Source organism: Anarrhichthys ocellatus, unplaced genomic scaffold (assembly GCF_004355925.1).
Source record: "Anarrhichthys ocellatus isolate YVR2014 unplaced genomic scaffold, GSC_Weel_1.0 scaffold7, whole genome shotgun sequence".
NCBI classification, from domain to species: Eukaryota; Metazoa; Chordata; class Actinopteri; order Perciformes; family Anarhichadidae; genus Anarrhichthys; species Anarrhichthys ocellatus.
Window position 1 is genome coordinate 630,352 of NW_022280037.1, and position 19,429 is coordinate 649,780.

The following is a 19,429-nucleotide window of genomic DNA, read 5'->3' on the forward strand; positions in this document are numbered from 1 at the left end:
TCTCCTTTCCTCTCATGATTAAACATGTCACGGCGAGATTATAGCAGTGCGCCCATGGCCCGAGGAGATGCCTTCATTTGTTAAACCACCAGTTTATTTGTAACGGTGAATTTCATGCCACGCTGTGCCATTCGTTGTAATCTTTTTCTGTGTAAGACGAATTGCTAAAAAGGGGTTTATTATTTTTTAATCACTTCCCATGTCAATATCACACTGACATTGGCAGGAAGGAGGGAAAACTGGCTCGACTTTTTCAGATGAATTAAAAAGGGGACAACTGTTATTTGTTGTATTGTGTGGGGCATTTGTATGAATAAATAAACAAATGAATAAATCATCCTCTCCAGGAGAACCTGATCTACTGACACAAGTACAGACAACTTGTCCTCCTTGTTAGGAAGTCTTTGTGTGAGTGCAGTAATAACATTAACAGCTGTTGACATCTGTAGAGCTCTAGCGGTCTCTACCGGCAACTTTGGGAAACAACAGGAGGTGCTTATTGTGTGCACCCAATTAGACAACTTATATTAGTCAATACGAACATAGGCTATGCAGTGGAATCACACACGTTATGATGTAAATAATATAACGTACGTTTGATACTTCCCATGGAGGCAAACACACCCATCCATGTCCACCCTACATTAAGATACACTGATGTTCCTCAGTAAATCAGGCATGGTGTAACCTCGTGAGCGCACCATTTGTGGAAGCTATTATCTATCATTTGTGTTTTGGTTGGCTGTTGAAGAAGCCATGTGAATCTTCTCATATCTGATTTTTTTTGGTTAAACATAGTTTAAAATTCTTCTTTTCCAAACAATTCTCCTGATTGAGCTCGGACATGAGGGTGCAGGCCACGCTCACATGTGCAGTCTCAACGATATTGTCCACCACGTGAGTGCGTAATGCTCACCAACTACAGTAGGCTAAAAAAAACAAACGCACAGACCCGCACTCTGAAAAAGCATGAAACAGTCCAAACGAGCTGGATTGTCTACACTCAATGACTAAGATGTGCGCTGATGCGCATAAAATAGCAGCAAAAGAAAGTAAGCAGCCTCTATTAGGCTGTAAAAACAGAAAATAAATACTGTATGCAAACGGAGTGGAGCATCCAGTGCGCTTACCTAGACGGGAGGGGGCCTGAATGTGTTGCCAGCGTTAAGACAGCGTGCAGAGTTAATGAAATATCTCCAAATGGGAGTCAGGAGTGCATGCAGAGATAAGCCTGATGTGGTTTATATACCCAGAAAGCAAGTGCTTCTCTTCTCATATTGTCCAAGAGCGTTTGCATAGCTGGCCAAGTGGCTCTGCTCTTGCTGACTGGCTAACATTGCATGGTGTTTGTTTTCCCCTTGCTATGACGTGAGAAAAAATATTGGCCATATGTTCATCGGCAATAAATTGGTCTTGAGCGCAAACACAGCTCCCTGCAGACGGTGCTTTTAACCCGGCGCAGCTAGTTCTCTCTCTTTGGGATGTTTTTGGGGACACGAAAGTATCTGCTGTATAATGTAGGTGAGTGATAATGTTACAACAGCCTGTTTAGGAGATAATTGTATACGCCTATGGAGGAGCTGCCGGTTGATATTTTTTACTGCGACCTATTATTCCTCACACAGGGCTCTCTAATAAATCGCTTGGTAACCAAGAAGCAGCCCCGTCCAAAGAGCAGATGTGGCATGTTATCCACGCCACAGTTGCGTTTACATTAGATACCCTGATGCAATGATTGATAACCAAGGTCACAGCAATTCACAACGATTGGAGACCCGGGCATCTCCCACGAGGCAGACTACTAACACATAATGTTAGCAACATAGATCCACATGTGTCGACACTGCACACCCGCAACTGTGTGTGCTTAGGCCGCAACAGAAAATGTCAGTCAGATAATAAATTCCGGAGTCTCCGCTCACGAGGACTTTAGGTGCAAAAAAACACCAATAATTATAATAGTGGTAATAAAAACAACAATTAAGGCATGCATCTTTATATTTATATCGATCTGCCTTAAAGACGCACACACACAAACACACACACAAATGTAAAAAGTATTTTACACATCTGTTAGATGGATACTATGACCATGTAATACACTTACACACATAATGTGAAATCGGGTAGAATGAAAAAAAGAAAACCGCCTAAAAACTATGCGCCAATATATTAGTAACTAACAACTGGATCATCTGAATTCAACATGTCTATAAGACAAAATCAGCAAATAGTAATACTTAAATATATAAGTATTATATAAGGTCATATGAGTAAATAAAATATCCACTGTGTGACACCGTTGCGCAAAATATGAGGCAACATTTTTAAGTAGACGATATAGGGAACATGCTTTTGTGGAAAACAGTCTGCACATCACAATTTCTACAAACACAACTAGTTAAAACACAAAAGAATGTGTATTTTATTTAATGGCCGTTTTCATAACAATGTCTTGATTCTCTTCAGCACTATTCATTCCACATGTTGCACGTGCAGCGGCAACATTTCCCACCCTCTCTTGTATCAAAGGTTGGCAATATCTGCTCGGTGTAAAAATGATGACAGTAATTGTTGAGGAAGAAAGCAATATAAGTAAACACCAGTTGTGCTATTATGACACCTTGGGGTGGGTGGATACCTTAAATCAAAACAATAATTTTATTGTGGGCAGTCTGGAATCTACGCGCGATAATAATGGTGTTGCCTAGTAGAGCAGGAGCGACCGTCAATCAATAGTGAGTCCATTACTGATGGGTTTTGTGCAGGGCCACTTTGCTGATGAAAGACAGAGATTATCCTCGCTGCCATCGCTGTGTTCAAGAGTATCGCTAAGATGCAAAGAATACAAATAAATAAATTGACCTCATACCTCGTTTGAAATTCCACATTAAGGCAAAGTAGTTAGTTAGAGTTGGAATTTATTCATGAGGTGCAGACGAATGAGAAAAAGCTTTCCACTCAGCCGCTCTGTGAACACCCTTGTGCTGTTTGAGATTTGCCACAAGTGCTCTGGGTGCTAAATACAAGGTCTCCTGAAAAAGGATGGGTAAGATAGGCCCTGCCGGTCAAGCTACTATCAATCCCTGGCCTAAAGCTTGATGACTAAGATACTTCAGATGTAGTTAACGGCTGCGCGAGGACACTGATGGCACGGCATTCTGAAATCAATCAGTTCAAGTTTTAATGTATCGACCACTCGAGGAGAACGACGAGAGGGAGAGCTTCTCCACACACAAATGCCGCAGAGACTGGGTTGATTGGAAGATACACTTTAAAAAAGAGAGGGGAAAAAAAAGTTTGATTAAACCTGAGGGCTCACTTGTGCTGGTCGAGACTCATACATGATGATAGCCGGTCCTATCAATGGAGAAGGCTAAGCAATTTTTCTTCACAAATACATGCACTTAGAGAGGTTTAGCGTTTGCTCACCAAGCCCTTAGTGTTAAGGTGAGTGAATGGGTGTTTTTAGCCCTTCAAGAGATGTGAAGCAAAGTAGAGGAGATGGGTTGTTTTCCAACAAAGTGCTCAATTCTGCACACCAGTGAATATTACCATATTCTTAAATGACAACGGTGCATTGTGAATTGGAGGAGCTCTGGAGTGTACAGGGCGATTGGTCTTAACATTTTTGCCCTGTTGTGTTACCTACTGGAGAGGAAGTGAAGGGAGGGAACAAATAGTATGAACCCTCTCAAAGTGTTAGCCGAGTGAGAAAAAAAAAGTTCTTTTCAAGCACTCCGTCTGGTATTTTCTTAAGAAATATTAGATTTATGGGTTGCATGGAAGGGTTTTGTGGACATTACTTGACATGAATAACTTTAGGCATGAATATCTCTTCTCCAGTGCTAAGCATCTGGTACAAGGCAGTGCTTGGCCTTGGAGAGCCATATAGCTGTTTGTAAACCCTGTTTCGGAGGCCAATGGCCAAAAAACACAGTACTTAGTGGACACATTCTGATAGCATTTTAGCCCCTGTGGCATGTGGGTACAAAGAAAACACCCTAGTCAAGGTCAGACGCTTTAAAAGCCGTGAGCTTCAAATGATAAAGAAGAATTGACCCCATCAAAATTTTCACTTAACTATATATGAGTCAGGTACCGTCGGAAAAGGCAGCTGGTGTGGATGTTAGCCACAGACGTGAGGGCAAATGAAGAAGCTGGACTTCTCCCTCACACATCAGGGCTGTGATTTACGGTGAACAAATTGTAAAGCATCGGCCAGGTACTGTGGGGCTGCTTTCTAATTCAATAGATATATAAAAGGAGCATTATGTTGGTGCATATCAGTAAGCAAGAAGGACCTAACAATTCCACCACTGTGGACAATAGCCATCATCCAAAGTGAAAAAAAGAGGAGCTGGCTCAAATCACAGTTATCACGACTTCAAAGGTGAAGCGCTTTCTCCATTCTTTGAAAAGGGTGGAGAACCAAATCATGTGGTGAATAAAACCCAGAAGTGAAGAGCACATCTAAAAAAATAGAACAGTGTCTCAAGGCAGCCAGCTGTGTGTCAATCTGCACAACCAAACTGATTCCAAAGTGAATTTGAAAAAGAGAGATCTCAAGAAAATGCAGAGAGCAACAGTCAGGTTGCTTTGGTCTTTCAAGACCTCCGGCGTCTATTGAAACAATAAAACGGGCACGAGTCAAGGACAGATCATTGCATGATGGGCGAGCTCGTCCTTGCCATCACTCCGGCTGCACAGAGCAGCTTTGGAGCAAAGATTGAAAAGCTTTGCAAGGATATGGACTGTTACCTTCAGCGGTAGGCAGATAGTGAAGTAGGGAAGGAAGAATATGACTCGGATTTGAATAGTACTGCATGGACAAAACATGTTGAATTAGAAAGCAGGATGTCTCAAGGCCATTTTATTACAAATGTTTCTTGCTGAAAAAAAACATACTGTATGTAAGATCCCTGTGGCATACTCTATTCAAGATTTTTTTTTACCAGGAGAACAAAATGATGAATTGTTGCTAATCTGGCGCATTAGTCTTTTCTTAAGACACTGCAGATGGCAATCTCAACATACACATGTTCTTCAAAAAGATACAAGTGACAGATATAAGTAGCAGGAAATATAACTGTAACTGTAACTGTACTGCGATGTTCAGCGAGGTCTGGTTGTTCAGCCACTTTACCTTGAGAACCTGCATGACAGGGGAAGTGAATAGCATGTGGGCATACACCACAAGCACACTTTAACTCTGCTTTCTCTACAGCACTGTAGGCTACTTCAATGCAGCATTGAGGATGCCTTCGAGAACTCTAAGATGTATTGTAGGCTTTTGGTAATGATCTGCTGAGATGTTTGACAAGTTAGTTTTACTGTAGTGAAATCTATACTCAAGCTATAGAGGACACAATTCTGTAACATTTCAAAGCACCATTGAAAAATAGCCATTTGCAGGGAGAAGTGAAGAAATCCATTAAACATTTGACATGGAAGGATGATTTTCTTTAGCCCGATTAGAGATTTCTTTTTCAAAAGCTAACCTGCTTGGAAAAAAAGGAAAGAATTGCTGCACTTAGTTGAGACCTTGTTTCTCTGAATCTCCAGTCATTTCTTTTATTGAAGATAAACACAATTTGTGAGTGAATGTTGCACCGTAAACATGAGACATTTTGAACAGAAGATGGAACAGTTAATGGGTCGTTATCTCCAAACCCACTGCATCAGTAGGCTTTGTTTTTTTGCCAGTGTTTTGGAGCACAACGAGATTTGAAATAGGAGAGCAGGTATTTTTACTACGTCCCACTCAATTTGAGAACAGGTGAATGAATAATCAGAGTTGCTCATCAATGAAACTGGGTATCCAACAAAATGTTGTAATATAAGTGAGATTAAATATCATCAATTTCTTGAAGGCATTTTGGACCAAGGTTGTCACGATGATAAATCATTTTTTAGGAAAGATAACAAGTTATGGCAAAGCTTTAAAACGGGACGTGAATGTCTTTTAACCACCATGAGGGGATTCTCAACTATTTTTCCTTGTAAAACTGCGGAGGTTAAAGATTTCTTCTTGTGGCACACGCTGTGTAGCTCTTTGAAGTTTGAAGTTAAAATGTCCGCATAACTGTTGGTTCCTCTATGGTGAACAGGAATGCATTTTCTTCGCTACAAATGGCAGCAATTACATTAATAATGACAACAGTCATTACACAGTGAAGGCCAAGCTTTGCTGTGAGGAGGTTTTAGTATAGTTGTATGTAGTGCAGTGTGCGTGCGCGTGTCTGCATGTGTGCAAGGAAAGTCCCTATTGGAGTACAGTGAACATCCCATCAGGATATGTAACCTAAATAGCACAATGGAGAGAAACAGAAGGGCTTAGGGGCATGAAACATTCACCTTGAACCAGGCTGCTCCTTGCAGACACAAGGATTACCCATCTGCACATTTTTGAAGCCTTTTGACTAACAATGTGTCCAAAATGAAAGACGAAAAAGGAGAAAACACGATTTAGTAATTTCAATGGCTGTCTGCAGATGGGTTGCCAACATATTTGGATAATTAACGTGTAGATATTTTCTTTATACTCGGCCCACGGTGGCAATTAACATGTTTTGTGGAGAGGTGAAAACTTTTTTCGAGGCAGTGGAGATGGATGGAAATGCATTAGAGGAGGTCATGAAAATGGGCTTCTATTCTTTGCGCTAAAAGGATGCTTTTATAAGGTGATTGCAATTGAGGAATAAAACCCCAAGGGCAAATAAATGATAAAGAGCTTATCCTTAATTGGCAATCTTTTTGCTTCATATAAATACCACTTCAAATTTCCAATCCACATATCCATTGACTGCATGGCAAGTCTCTCTTGAACTAGAACTATGAAAGGCAAAAGGAGCCACAATGCCGAACAAAAAGGACAACTCTATCTCTCAGCAAGCCAAAGGTTTAAAAATTGCACACTCTCTGTTCACCATGATACTATGCAATTCAACAAGAACAGTAATTGCCTGAAAATAGTTTGAAAGATACATACTGTAGTTTTAGAGAAACCTTCACTCTGGATACTGAATGAATGTTCTGTCCTCCATTTGAATAAATTTGAATTAAAACATGAATAAGTGCCTCCTGACTCAAAAAGGACAAGCTGCAATGGTGTCTAAATTCGAAACCAAGGTGGAAATCCACACTACATTATGTGTTTTCCCTAAAAAAATCTGCTAATATGTCAGAGTTTCATCTGGATTTCCATGGGTGCCTTTTCAGACATTTACTTCCTGACTCAATTTGTCTGACACAGTTGTGGTAATGCTTGTGTGTAAGCCATGGCCTTCACCCATAAACCTCTCTCTGTCGCCACCTAATGGCAGGAGTGTGTGCTCCCTGGCTGAGGAAAAGTGTGCACCAACACATCCTCCCTCTCTCAGGTAATTATGTCTTTTATGTAGGAGATACATACAGCTACTTTAACATTGGATATCCAGCCGTCCTAATGGCCCATTATTCAAATAAATGGGGGGAAACACTGTGGGGTTGGTGACCCCCTCCGTGCGGCAGGGCCCTCCATCCAGGCACACCTGCTGAGACAAGGTAACATTTATCACTGAGACCTTCGCAGGACAGAAACAAAATGGCAGGCGGGGTCAGCGGTGAGGAGCACACTGGGCCTGGCATACTGCAAACATATCCATTTGGTACGACTCTACTCTTGTGGTTGCCAGGCTACTGCCTAATATATGGTGACTGAGTGTGCGTCAGGAAAACAGAAGTAAGATGTTGACTTTGAGATAAGTACCTCTTCAAATTAAACAGCACCATCACATTGCATTCAAAATAACATTTCCAAAGGCCAACTTTAAATGGTTCCCATTTGGCGAAAAATCCCTGTGTTCTTCAAATTTGCATACCAGTTATGTTAGTTAGTGGCATTTAATTATTTATGTTTTAATTACACAGAATGAAGGGGATAATATCACTGTACGGTAGTTTTGTGGTCGTCTGAACACTCGGATGTCTCCTTATTAAAGTACACAAAAAGATAATTATGTCCGGCTCTGTCTAAACATTGCCATGGTGCTGCTCGAGAGAATCATCGGCGAATTGGACACAGGAGAGGGTTAGACCTCTTATGATTAATGTGCTCGGTCACACACACTCAGCATTGGTAAAGGCATGTCAACTCCCTCTCTCTCCAGAGTCAAGGGTCGGCAAAATTGTTTTGATGGCACTGATTGTCTCATCAGCCAGACTTATCATATAGTGAGCTGCACCTATGGACTCCAGAGTGCTAAGCCTGCAGCTGAAGAAGACACACCCTCTTCCACACGCCACATGTCTGCATGATGAGTGCCTCAATTGGGAATTAACAAAGGCACTGAGGATTGATAGTTAGAAACCCACATAAATATACAGATATTGCATGCTGCATGGTATGTTATGTCTCTGGTATACAAATATATATACAGTATATACACACACACACACACACGATATATATACACCCACAGTATAGGGTCAGTAATGGAAGGAGAGAGAAAGAGGGCAGTGGGTCCATTTACAAGGCTCGTTCCCACACCAGCTCTCCCACGAAACACCCATCACCTGGAAAGGCCTCGGTGAATAGAGTTGCTGATGTCATTGGGGAGATGGTATTGATTGACCAAGGGGCAGCAAAGGCCAATGCAATTAAGAGACAAGAAAACATACAGCGTTAAAGACTGTGTAAATAAAGGGACTCTGCAGTAGGGCCAGACAAAGGACAGTCCAGGGCCCATTCAGGAGCCCCTTGTTCACCGTTGGCCTGGGGTCTCATCCAAGGACTGAGGGTCTGGGTGGGAGGCCTGGGGGAGGTGGCAAAGAAGAGAGAGGCAGTGTGTGGGTGTCCAGAGGGATAAGGACACAGGGTGTTGCTAGGCTGTCTATGAGAGGTCGACGCGAGCTTAGCCCTCCCTGTGTCCGGAACTACCAGGTGATCACGGATGATCTGCATCTCAAGGAGGGGCTGTTGAGAGGAAGAAGCTCTATTTTTATAGGCCTCTGCCTGGTTTGTTTTGCTACCCTTATTACTCACTTCCTTCCGCTTTCTTTCCCTCATCCGACTGTACTGTTGAGTCAATTATCTTTTGGCAAATTAGATACTTTGATTCTGTATTGAGTTGATTCACTTTCCTCTATTGTCGACTCTTTAGCAAACTAAACTGTCCGTAGACACGTAATCATCATTATCGTTTTTTAAAAACCATTTACAACACAAACACATTGGGATATACCTTGCATGGGGGTGCTTGAGGGTTTATGAGAAGGATAACATTTTGGTAATACCGCTTGCATGTATTTTAAAACCTATTACAACTGGGAGAGTTTCAGAAAGATGGGTCCAAAAAGAGGTTGCTAAGCGTAGTTCAGAGTTACACCGTGTTCATTTACAGTATAGATATCTTAAAATCTTTCAGCAGGGTGCAATAACATATGCTTCTCCAGACTGTATCCCCAAGAAAATGGTCAATAATCAACAAGACAAGAGTCTACAGCTATGCTCAATGCTATCGTCAGCATGCTAACATGCACACAGTGACAATGCTAACATGCTGCTGGTATGATGTTTACCATGGTCACCATCGATGCTTAGAATGCTAACATATGCTAAGCAGCACTGATCACAAAATGCAGCTGAGGCGAAAGGGAATGTAATTAGTTCGGCAGGTATTTGGTCATAAACCAAACTATTGGGCAAATTGAAAATGCTGACCTGATTTTGACAAATGTTTGAGCCAGTGAAACCAGTAGATGTTGCGATATTTCACAGGATAAGTAAAAAACTGGCTGGTAGCGCTACAGAAAAAAGTCAGGGGATCATTATAGTCATTGGGATTCACCCTCATGCGAAGATGTATCAAATTCCATGGCAATCCATGAGATGTTTTATTAAAATCTGAAGCGGACATTGCCAACCCTGGAGCCATATCGCTAAAAATACCATCCTGGGTTGATTAAATTTATCATTTGATGGTATTTCCATTAACTTTTATCAACCTTTGATTATAAGGGGAATCGTGACCGTATGGATAGAAATGACCAGAATCTGTAATACATTAGTGACACCTTGCAGCCCACTGCCTCCTACTAATATGGTACTGAAGCTTATATGAATGACACACATGCCAAAACTATTAGTATTATTCTAAATGGTACTTTATGCAATATTCATTTGTGAGTGCGTGGTCTGTGTTAATCTGTGTCAGTGTCAAAGGGTGTGCTCACATGGACACAACAGACCGCTCAACCCCTCTGTTTGATCCATGTCTCATTCTGGGGGTCCAGAGCTGGGGGTCACCCATCCTGATGTGCTTCCCCTCACCGTTCCTCTGCCCCTGCTCTATCTGCATAGAGGGAAAAACAATGGCCACTACTTCATCCGTCTCTCAGGTGTCACCGCAAACATGATCCTGGGATAATTTACCTCGCTTCTCATTTCTTGTTCATCAAATGAAGGCTTGTGTCCGCCTGTCCTTAGTCTCATTTACATTTTCTCATTAGCTCCGCACTTTTATCATTCAAATTCGTGTGTCGTCTCGAAAAACGGACGGGCGGACGGATGGATGGGGCGATGTTGTCCTTGCTTTCCGCATGCCTCAATCTGAGCAACAAAGAGGCGACAAGTAGTGTGTGAGGGTCTGTATATGTAACATAAGCCACCTGAGGGTGGGGGCAGCCGTTGTTGGCTGCAGGTAAGCAATTGTGGATCGTTTGTACCACCGCATTCCCTTTAAACGCTCTGGATATATCACATTTAGAGTGCTTCAAACAACAAATAAAAAGGATGACGATGACCTTCTTTTCCTTTGCAATAATACAAAACAAGTGGAAGAGCACATGCAGGTAACATCAGAGTTATGCGCCAATGTATAGAAATTTTGGCAGACATTGTATGTAGTAAATTAAAAGTCCTATCTCTCAGTGAAAAGACCCTTACAGATATTACACATTATCTGGTCCAGTACCATCAAATAGACTCGAGTCCTTGACCATGATTTTAAAGAGTTCACCACTTGACCACGGCTTTCCATCACATTCAGCAACAGAGAACACACATTAGTCTTTTCCCTTTGAATGATATGTGTACCCTCTATGTGTTCGCCCGCCGCAATTCAAGGATGCTGGTATCGACCACTTACATTTGCAAAATCAATGACATCTTGCACAATGAGCCTGACTGATACACAACCTAGCTGGTAATTTAGCTTCGTTGTGTAGCTGTCACTGTGTTATGGGTTTAAATTTCAGCAGCCCAAACAACAGCATGAACGATGCTGCCAGTCCCTTCAGAGAACAAGCTAATATATGCTGTGGAAGAATCATATTCGTGCACTAAATCAAGCAAGTTACAGACAGTGAAATACACCGAGAGTCAGCAGTGATGGAGAGGGAAACTGAGGATTTGATAGGTTCAATCTAAAGAGATGGGGAGCGATTAGATTGGGTGAGGGTGGGTGTCTGGAGACATGGGGGCAATATTCCCAGACGTCTTCCTACAATAAATATATTTTTAATTTGTGCTCTTTTATTAACCAGCAAAATCACTTCAAAATGAATAGCACATTATTAAGTCTTCTAGTGGCTCTTACTGTTCTTTATCATGAGTTTGTATCACTGTGCAATTCATCTCCAGCCATTCTTCACACTAAATATGTTTTATATGAGCCTTCATTTATCACGGCCTGTCAGCTCTTAACTGTATCATTATTCAGTCTAGAGTTATAAATTGGAATCATTAAACGGTTTTTCATATAATCTGATGCAATAACTGCTCCCCCTTTATTGGCTTGTGAAAAGAAAATAGTAAATACAATTGTCTGTCAAGATCTTTGGAGATAGCCGTCTTTCTCAGGCTGAAATGAAATTAGGCCAGCCGAGGAGACAGGATCAATGTCAGCAGATTTGTTCGACTTTCATCGTGGAGGGGACGGGGTTGAGCGGATGAAGGATGGAGAGAAAAGGAAGCTGACACTGCTGAACCCGATGAGAAATGTTGGCTTTGCTGTCAATATTTTTTTTTTGTTTTCATACAGTGTCCTATCAATCAGAGGTGTCTTTTCAACTTCTCAGCGCAGCTCCGTGCAGACATTTGTAATAAAGATATTACATTCCCTGAACTCAGCTAAATGTGTGGTCTCTGCAGCTTTTTGTCCGGCATCTGAGACACTTTTCATGAAAGGAGGTGAAGTGATTAACAATGACAATGTGGGGTCATATTTTTCATCACTTGAATCCTATTCTAATCAGAAGAGGACCTTGGCTGCATGAACCATCACTGTAACAACTATATACCAAATTGTAAAAAAAGAGTTGAGCCCAAATGTTGATGAGTTTAAAAGGTTTTGAATTCAAACAAGTCCTGCAGAATTGTTAATACCAATAGAATGATCGTTTTTATTACACAATCATGTATGCAGTACATTGCATTATTTTCTTTTACGAATAAATCACACTAACAGTCTAGCAAAACACAATCCAAATAAAAAATGTATTAACGGACACAATAATAAAATCATGAAAGTGGTAGACTGTTGCAGTTTAGCATTTGAGAGAAGAAGCCTGCTGTTTTGAGTCATTGTTTTCTCCTTTCTCATCCCATAAAGACATGGCGATAAAAGATGGGAAAAGATGGGTGAAGACTGCCACCCTCTGGCAACCTCACAGACTGAGTCCATCTCTATGTCATGTTCATGGTTTGGGGTTATCCCAACACATTTTTAATTCTAGTTTTGAGAGAATTACACAAACACACCCTATTTAAAAGGGTGTGTTTACTCTTAGAAATGAGTTAAATCATAAGAAAAAAGTAGAAAGAGAAAAAAGGGTTAAAGAAGAGCCTTGCTTCCAGAACAAATGCACATACTGTTCTATGAGCCTATGCTGCCATCTACTGGATGATACACTACAATGGTGTGTAATTTGAGATGAACCTCTCAAGAAACTGCTCAACTTCTTTGCTCTGAATTTAAACAGCAAATAAACTAAATAACAAAAAAGCCAAAGCCCACAAGAGTTTTTAGTGCAGCTTACTCAATGTTTTTTTGCCTATATATCACAACTCCCTGAACTCAACCCCCCCTCAACAATAAACTGCTTGTGCGGTTCGTAATTGAGATACACGTACATTTAAAAAAGTGTAAATCTGGAGAAAACACTGTTTAATCACAAATGTATTCCTTTCAAACTTAAAGTGTTCAAATAATCTGCTGAGTAAAAGACTGTCTGAGTATCAGCATTAGGTAGAAGATCATGTGAGCAACTTCCAATTCCACACAGACGGTGGCGTGTTTGTACCAGGTAGCACAGATATGTAGGAATGTGAGGTTGGGTTGTATGAAAACACTGGAATTAGCAGCAAACAAACCGACCAGACTTGAATGACCTGGACGGGCTTCTGCAGCCCTTCATCACTGATATGGAGCTAGTTTCAATCAATTTCCGCAAACAAGTCAACACTTTGATTTAAGTGTGTTGTACCAGTGAAAAGTAAAGATTTTTCTTACCATTCAAGTCCAAGATCATGTGAAAAATTCCATTGTTTGCAAAAAGCCCAGAACTCTAGACCAGGACTATTTGTTTAGCACTAGTGGCCCGTATTTCCACCTGCATGTTAAAGGTGTTTATATGTAAACTCCCCCAAAAGAGAGGCAGTTCACTCCAAGGTCTCGATTCTGTCAATCTGGCGATAAAGCTCGGTCATGCTCTCTCTCTCTTTCATAATACTTCCGCGTCTATCTGAGTGTGCTGTATGAAGGAACTGGAAATTTCTGTAGAAATGGCTCAGGGTGCTCAGCATGGGAGTCATACCAGCTAACACACATTTGTGGCTGTCACAGACTGGGCCACAGGGCCATGACAAAAGAGGGAGACGCACAGAACCAATGAATGAGTTATACTTAAACAATCAGCAGTATGTGGAATCAATGCGTTCAGCAGAGTAGGAGAGTGCATGAGTGAACCTGTAGGCAATGTTTAATGGTGCAGCAGCAACCATAATCTCACCCGAAAACCAAACGGGTGTCTCAGAGAGGAGAGGGAAACAACACCTGAACTCCAGGAGGGTTTTTAAAAGAGCACACTGGCACAACGCGCCCAGGTGTTGCCAGTGTTGCTGATGAGCACATGGTGCTGCCATTTCACTGATGACCCTCTGCAAGGGAAGCAGCCACACAAACCAAGAAATAGGCAGAGGGTCATCACAGTGACAGCTGTTATCTACAGAAACATAACACAATTGGAAGTATTTTACTACAAAGCTTCAACTTAGAATTGGAATAGCAAACCTTATGTATCATATGATAATTTGGAGCCCTGTAGTTACTGGAAATGTACCAATTTCTGGCTTTCTGTTAACTCTACTGGTCGGTCAGTAGCTTTAAACATGACGGGTGAACAATAAGGAGGAATCTTGGTTTGACTGGTGATAGTTCATGTTTTGACAAAGGCATTTCTGACAGGCAGCAGCTATTAAGATAAGATAAGATAAGATAATCCTTTATTAGTCCCACAGTGGGGATATGTACAGGATCACAGGTTGAGTGGTTGACAAATGGATAGAGCTAAAGAGTTTCATGGAATCCAAGTGAGACACTTTACGGACAAAGACGGAACCTCAAATAGATGTGAATCATTGATTTTTAGGACTGTAACCTTGACATTCTTCATCTTGGAAGGCCCATTGGCTAGAACAGTAGCTCAACTACACAGCTAATTAGGTTAAAATGCCAGACAGGATGGATAACTTAAAATGCATTATTTTACTTAGCAGGAAGATCATTGTCATACTCAATGGCTTACTCTGTGACAAGTCCCTTTATTCTCAACCTCTGTGTAAAATTACTCACATAATCAGAAAAACCGGTTCTTTGGCTTCATCTGTTGAAGTTTAACTCAATTGTTGACATTATTTCTTCAGTGCAGCTCTGCCTCCAAAACTTCAGTCTGCATTTTGTCATTTTCCTAAGAGAAAGACGTGAAACTACAGGGCGTAGTCTGGACAATGCTAAACGGTGATGACGTGACCGACCGACTACGTGTTCTCAGTCACTCATGACCCACGCCTCGTAAGACAGGCTGATTCTGCAAACTTGTCATCACTTTGCACCATCTCGTTGATGCTATCGCAGCTATCTGCATTCTCCCTGAGAACTTGATATGACCCAGAGTGCTATGAAGTGAAGAAAAGAGTAGCGGGAATGTCTCTAAATTTGTCAAGTTGCAGAGAATTAAGGGCACAGTGCACAGTAAAAGTCACAGGCCAGTGTTGAAAGGTGCCTTACCTGGTCTTTCCCATCATGTATTTAATCTATGATAGTAAATTCCTATTTTTTACACTAAAATAATCATAAATAAAAAATGCAAAACAATGTGAATAAAAACTTTTTATTTCCAAAACTCATTTATCTTTTCATTCCTCCTCAATTCAGCAGAAGAAGAAAAACCTGATGCCTTTCTCCCTGTGGTGTGTGTGTGTGTGTGTGTGTGTGTGTGTGTGTGTGTGTGTGTGTGTAGAGAAAAGAAAATTATTAAAAGTAGCCCACCAAACCTGTCCTCTGGGACTTGCTTGCACTTGTCTTGGCTCAAGTTCAGGAAAAGAGAAAGAGGGTAGAGAATGGCTCAGAATGAATCATCTGAAGACAAGGAGACAGTGACAAATCCATTTTAGCTCTAACTCAAACATTTTAGCTCCAGAATGCTAATAACGTCTCGCTTGGTTTAGTCAAACGGCCTCTGAAGAGTGAGTATCACTTTCAGACGTTCTCCCTCTTTGTTGACAGGTCGCAGCCCTGCTGAAGAAATACCACTGACACCGACTTAACTCCCCCAGCATTAACGCTTACATGCAGGAGTGTAAAAGTTATGATGCAACACTTTATGTTGGTCTTTCCTTTTATTTGTCATTTAGATGAGATTCTACTACATCTTGGCGCATAGAATAACATGGGCCTCGAATATTTACCCTCCTACTTATGTATTGAGACGCTTACTTTAAAGGGCAAGTCAAATGTCTAGCATTTTTCTTAACAAAAGTCCAAAACCAACAATTGATTTATAACAGTCTATATACGCATAGACTGATATAACATATCACTCTGTACAATTGTTCCAAAACCAGCTAAAAACACATCACTGAGTCACCATGTTGCATTGAGTGACATGTTCCTCTATTACGATGAACGTGCTAGCTACTGTATATTTTGAGTCAATCCCACACACACTGTCTTGCCATTGTAAATACTCATTAGAGCACCAAATGTGTATTAATCCACGGCTGCAAATAGTCCCGAGCAAATCTACTATTTACTTCTGTTTGAGTAATGTTGGCTATAGTCACTACCACTACTCTCTACTTCGATTTTCTTTCTCAAATCTAATTTGTTAACCCATATTTCCAAAAGAAATAGATACACTCCACTTAATTGTTTAATATCCACATGCACATATCATCATTTGTATTGCAATCAGTATCATTACAATGACAAAGATCAGGAATGCCTTGCTTTTCAGTCCACAACATGGCTTCATCTTGGTATCCTTAAGTATCCTGTGCACTATGTCATGAGGAAGTCCTTGCCATGTCTTAGAGTGAAGGAGGCTCTCAGCCAGTATCGCTGCTCACTGCCAAGGATAGACTCAACCCTCTGACCCTGGGAAATGCGCCGCACTCTTTCTATTTGATGTTGTAATTGTTTTCTGTCTCGGACAGGAGGTCTGGGACACGTTTGTCTGTAGGAGGAAACACTTGAGCGCAGAGTTCCATCTCCGTAGATGTTTTGGATATGTGGCAACAGGTTGTGGTCTGCACCATATGGGCTCACTTTAAAAAAAAAACACAAAAGCTTCTCCTTTAAGATAATTGTACCATGAATTAGACCAGAGATGCTTTGATTTATCAACACAGTTATTCACAACAAGTTTCCACCCCTTCAGACATTCCATTGACAAATCTTCTGTGATTACCCAAACCTGTTAGCATAACATCAAACGGAATAGAATCACACTTAATTCATCAGCAAAGGGGTGGCAGAATATTTTTCTCATGTGGCAAATGTGAAAGGCTGTGAAAGTCGTCTAATTACACCGGATGGAGGTAAGCTCTCCTTGACATCTTCTAACAATGCAAGTCTTCTAAGACGTTCACCCAGACCTTTCACCAAACACATAATTAGCTGTAATGTGGGTGTACACAAATCAAATACGGTCACATCAACACTGACATTGAGCAATCGTGGTTTGCCGTTTTACATTTTCCAAAGCTGTTCCAACGAATAACATCATCACATGTGCGCTCCACCACATTCACCATCATTATTGCATCTCATGGGAACAATATCTGACATGTCTCGTGATCTCGTTTCTAACTTTGACCACAAATAATAGCAGTGCAGCTTAGAACCGTTTCCGTTGTCTGTTATTGTTTTAATTATCATTTGATATGACACGTAAAATAAGCAGAAGCAGAAAAAATACAAAACATTTTGAATAGTCAACATCTAAATATCCATTCCAAACTGTAACGCAGGTGCATATAAACAAACTGATTGACAAAGTATTTGTAGACATTGACATGTCAAATGTGAGGATTTGCTGCTGTTCTGTGTTTAATATCATTGTAAATTGAACATCTTTGTGTCTTGGACTGGTGGAAGGACAAAACAAACAATCTGAAGACACAACCTGGGCTTCTGGGAAATTTGATGGACATTTGTGTATAGTTTTTCTGACATTTCATAGAGTAAATGATCAATGGACTAAGTGAAAATAAAAATAATTGTTACTTGCAGCCCAGCTGCCACTTTCTTTATTATATCAGAGAAAACATCCAAACAACAATTTATCTATAGACACCCAAAACACAGCACTAAAGAAAATAAAGGAACACAGATAAACTCCTACTTTTGAATAGACGCATATGAAGAACAAACCTTATCCTTCAATGGCTAGCCGGGGGAAGTAACTAAGTACATTTACCTGAGTGCTGTACTTTCCTTTATTACTCAACTACATTCATATTACAGCTATTACTTTTCAGATTTAGATTATACATTTAAAATAATCTAATAATGCCATAATAATCTATCAGTCACAGGGGTGACACAAGTATGTTTACTTTGATACATTTAAGTGCATTTTGCTGTTACTTACTTTTACTTCAGTAGGATTTTTCATACACTGAATACTTCTTCCACCACTGCAAAACGCAAACATTTGCTGGGCTGCATTCACCAAAACCAGATACACAACAAAACAGGCTGAACATTATCAATTGAAATAGTTCATACTTTTTTAAATTTGATTTGATTTCCAGTCCAGTCTCTGAGTATTATCACACATACAGTACAGTATTGTCCAGTTTACCTTGCCTGCTCTTTCACTCCCACCGCTTTCATCTCTCTGTTGTACACACATTTCTTTCCCAGCTGGTTTCTATTCTTTTCACACATACCAACTTCCTTCTATATTTACAGTCATTGTACCAAAGTCAGCAACACACAACAGACAGTAAAAGTGGATTTACACACAGTGGTTACATATTTTCACACACTTCATAAGTGTAAACCCAGAGACTGGGTGTGCAAGGTTAGGCAGTGCATTCATTCAGGAAGGGGCATGTTAAAATGGGGGCGCTATGAGGGCCTTTTTCTTGGCCAGCAAGTCCAGGCTTGGTTGCAGGCCTGTCTGTCCCTACTCAGTGCAAACATGTCAGACATTTCACCACCGGTATGAGTGCGCTAAGGTCCCCTATTCCATTGCTGCAGGTTGAAGAGATCTCCAGCTCACACTGTAAGCCTGAATTGTACCCAACAGGGTCAATTTGTTAATGCTACATAATTAGCTTTTATGCATATTCTTTCTAAATATGGAGAGCTGATGAGCGACATGGAGAATTTCTGACATATCTGCAAACTGTAAAACACACATGCATACTTTGTAAGCTGAAAGGAAATGTGTCCAGATGTGACCAAAAAAATAATCATGTGGGTTGAGTTTCTGACATTGGTCGACGCAGGCGTAACTGCTCACTTAGCCACGAGTCATGAGTCGGTTTTCACGTTTGCTCTCTTGATTCTGGACCCGCACAGTGCTGTACTACAATCCACGGAGGAGAGACGTCCAGTTGATTAATCCACGGGTGTCGGGACAAACAAGTCGCCATTATGCAGACACCGGACTCGAGTTATGCTGCTTTCAACAGATCACCACCGTGACGGACGACCACAAGCAGGAATACATATGCATTTCAGGAAGCCAGCACAACTCTCTAAAGAGAGAATTGAAAAGCACGTCTCTGGCTGGAATATACCGAGAACACCCAAAACAAACCCACTTCCTGGCTGAACTGGCATCCACACAAGGGTAGAAATAAGGGAATGTATTTATGAGCATCTGGCAGCGGTTCAGTGAGGTCAGTGCACTGATAGAGCTCAAGGATAGATCC

At 41.0% G+C, this 19,429-nt stretch overlaps 1 protein-coding gene across 1 annotated transcript in view; it reads right to left on the reverse strand.

Annotated features, from left to right (window-relative positions):
• nkx2.2a (NK2 homeobox 2a) overlaps positions 1–13,539 on the reverse strand; it is a 28,285-nt gene extending 14,746 nt beyond the window's left edge. The window contains exon 1 of the mRNA XM_031847925.1: positions 13,494–13,539. The gene's annotated coding sequence lies outside the window, so the exon portion shown is untranslated. The remainder of the gene's footprint in view (positions 1–13,493) is intronic.
• Positions 13,540–19,429: the final 5,890 nt, after the last annotated feature.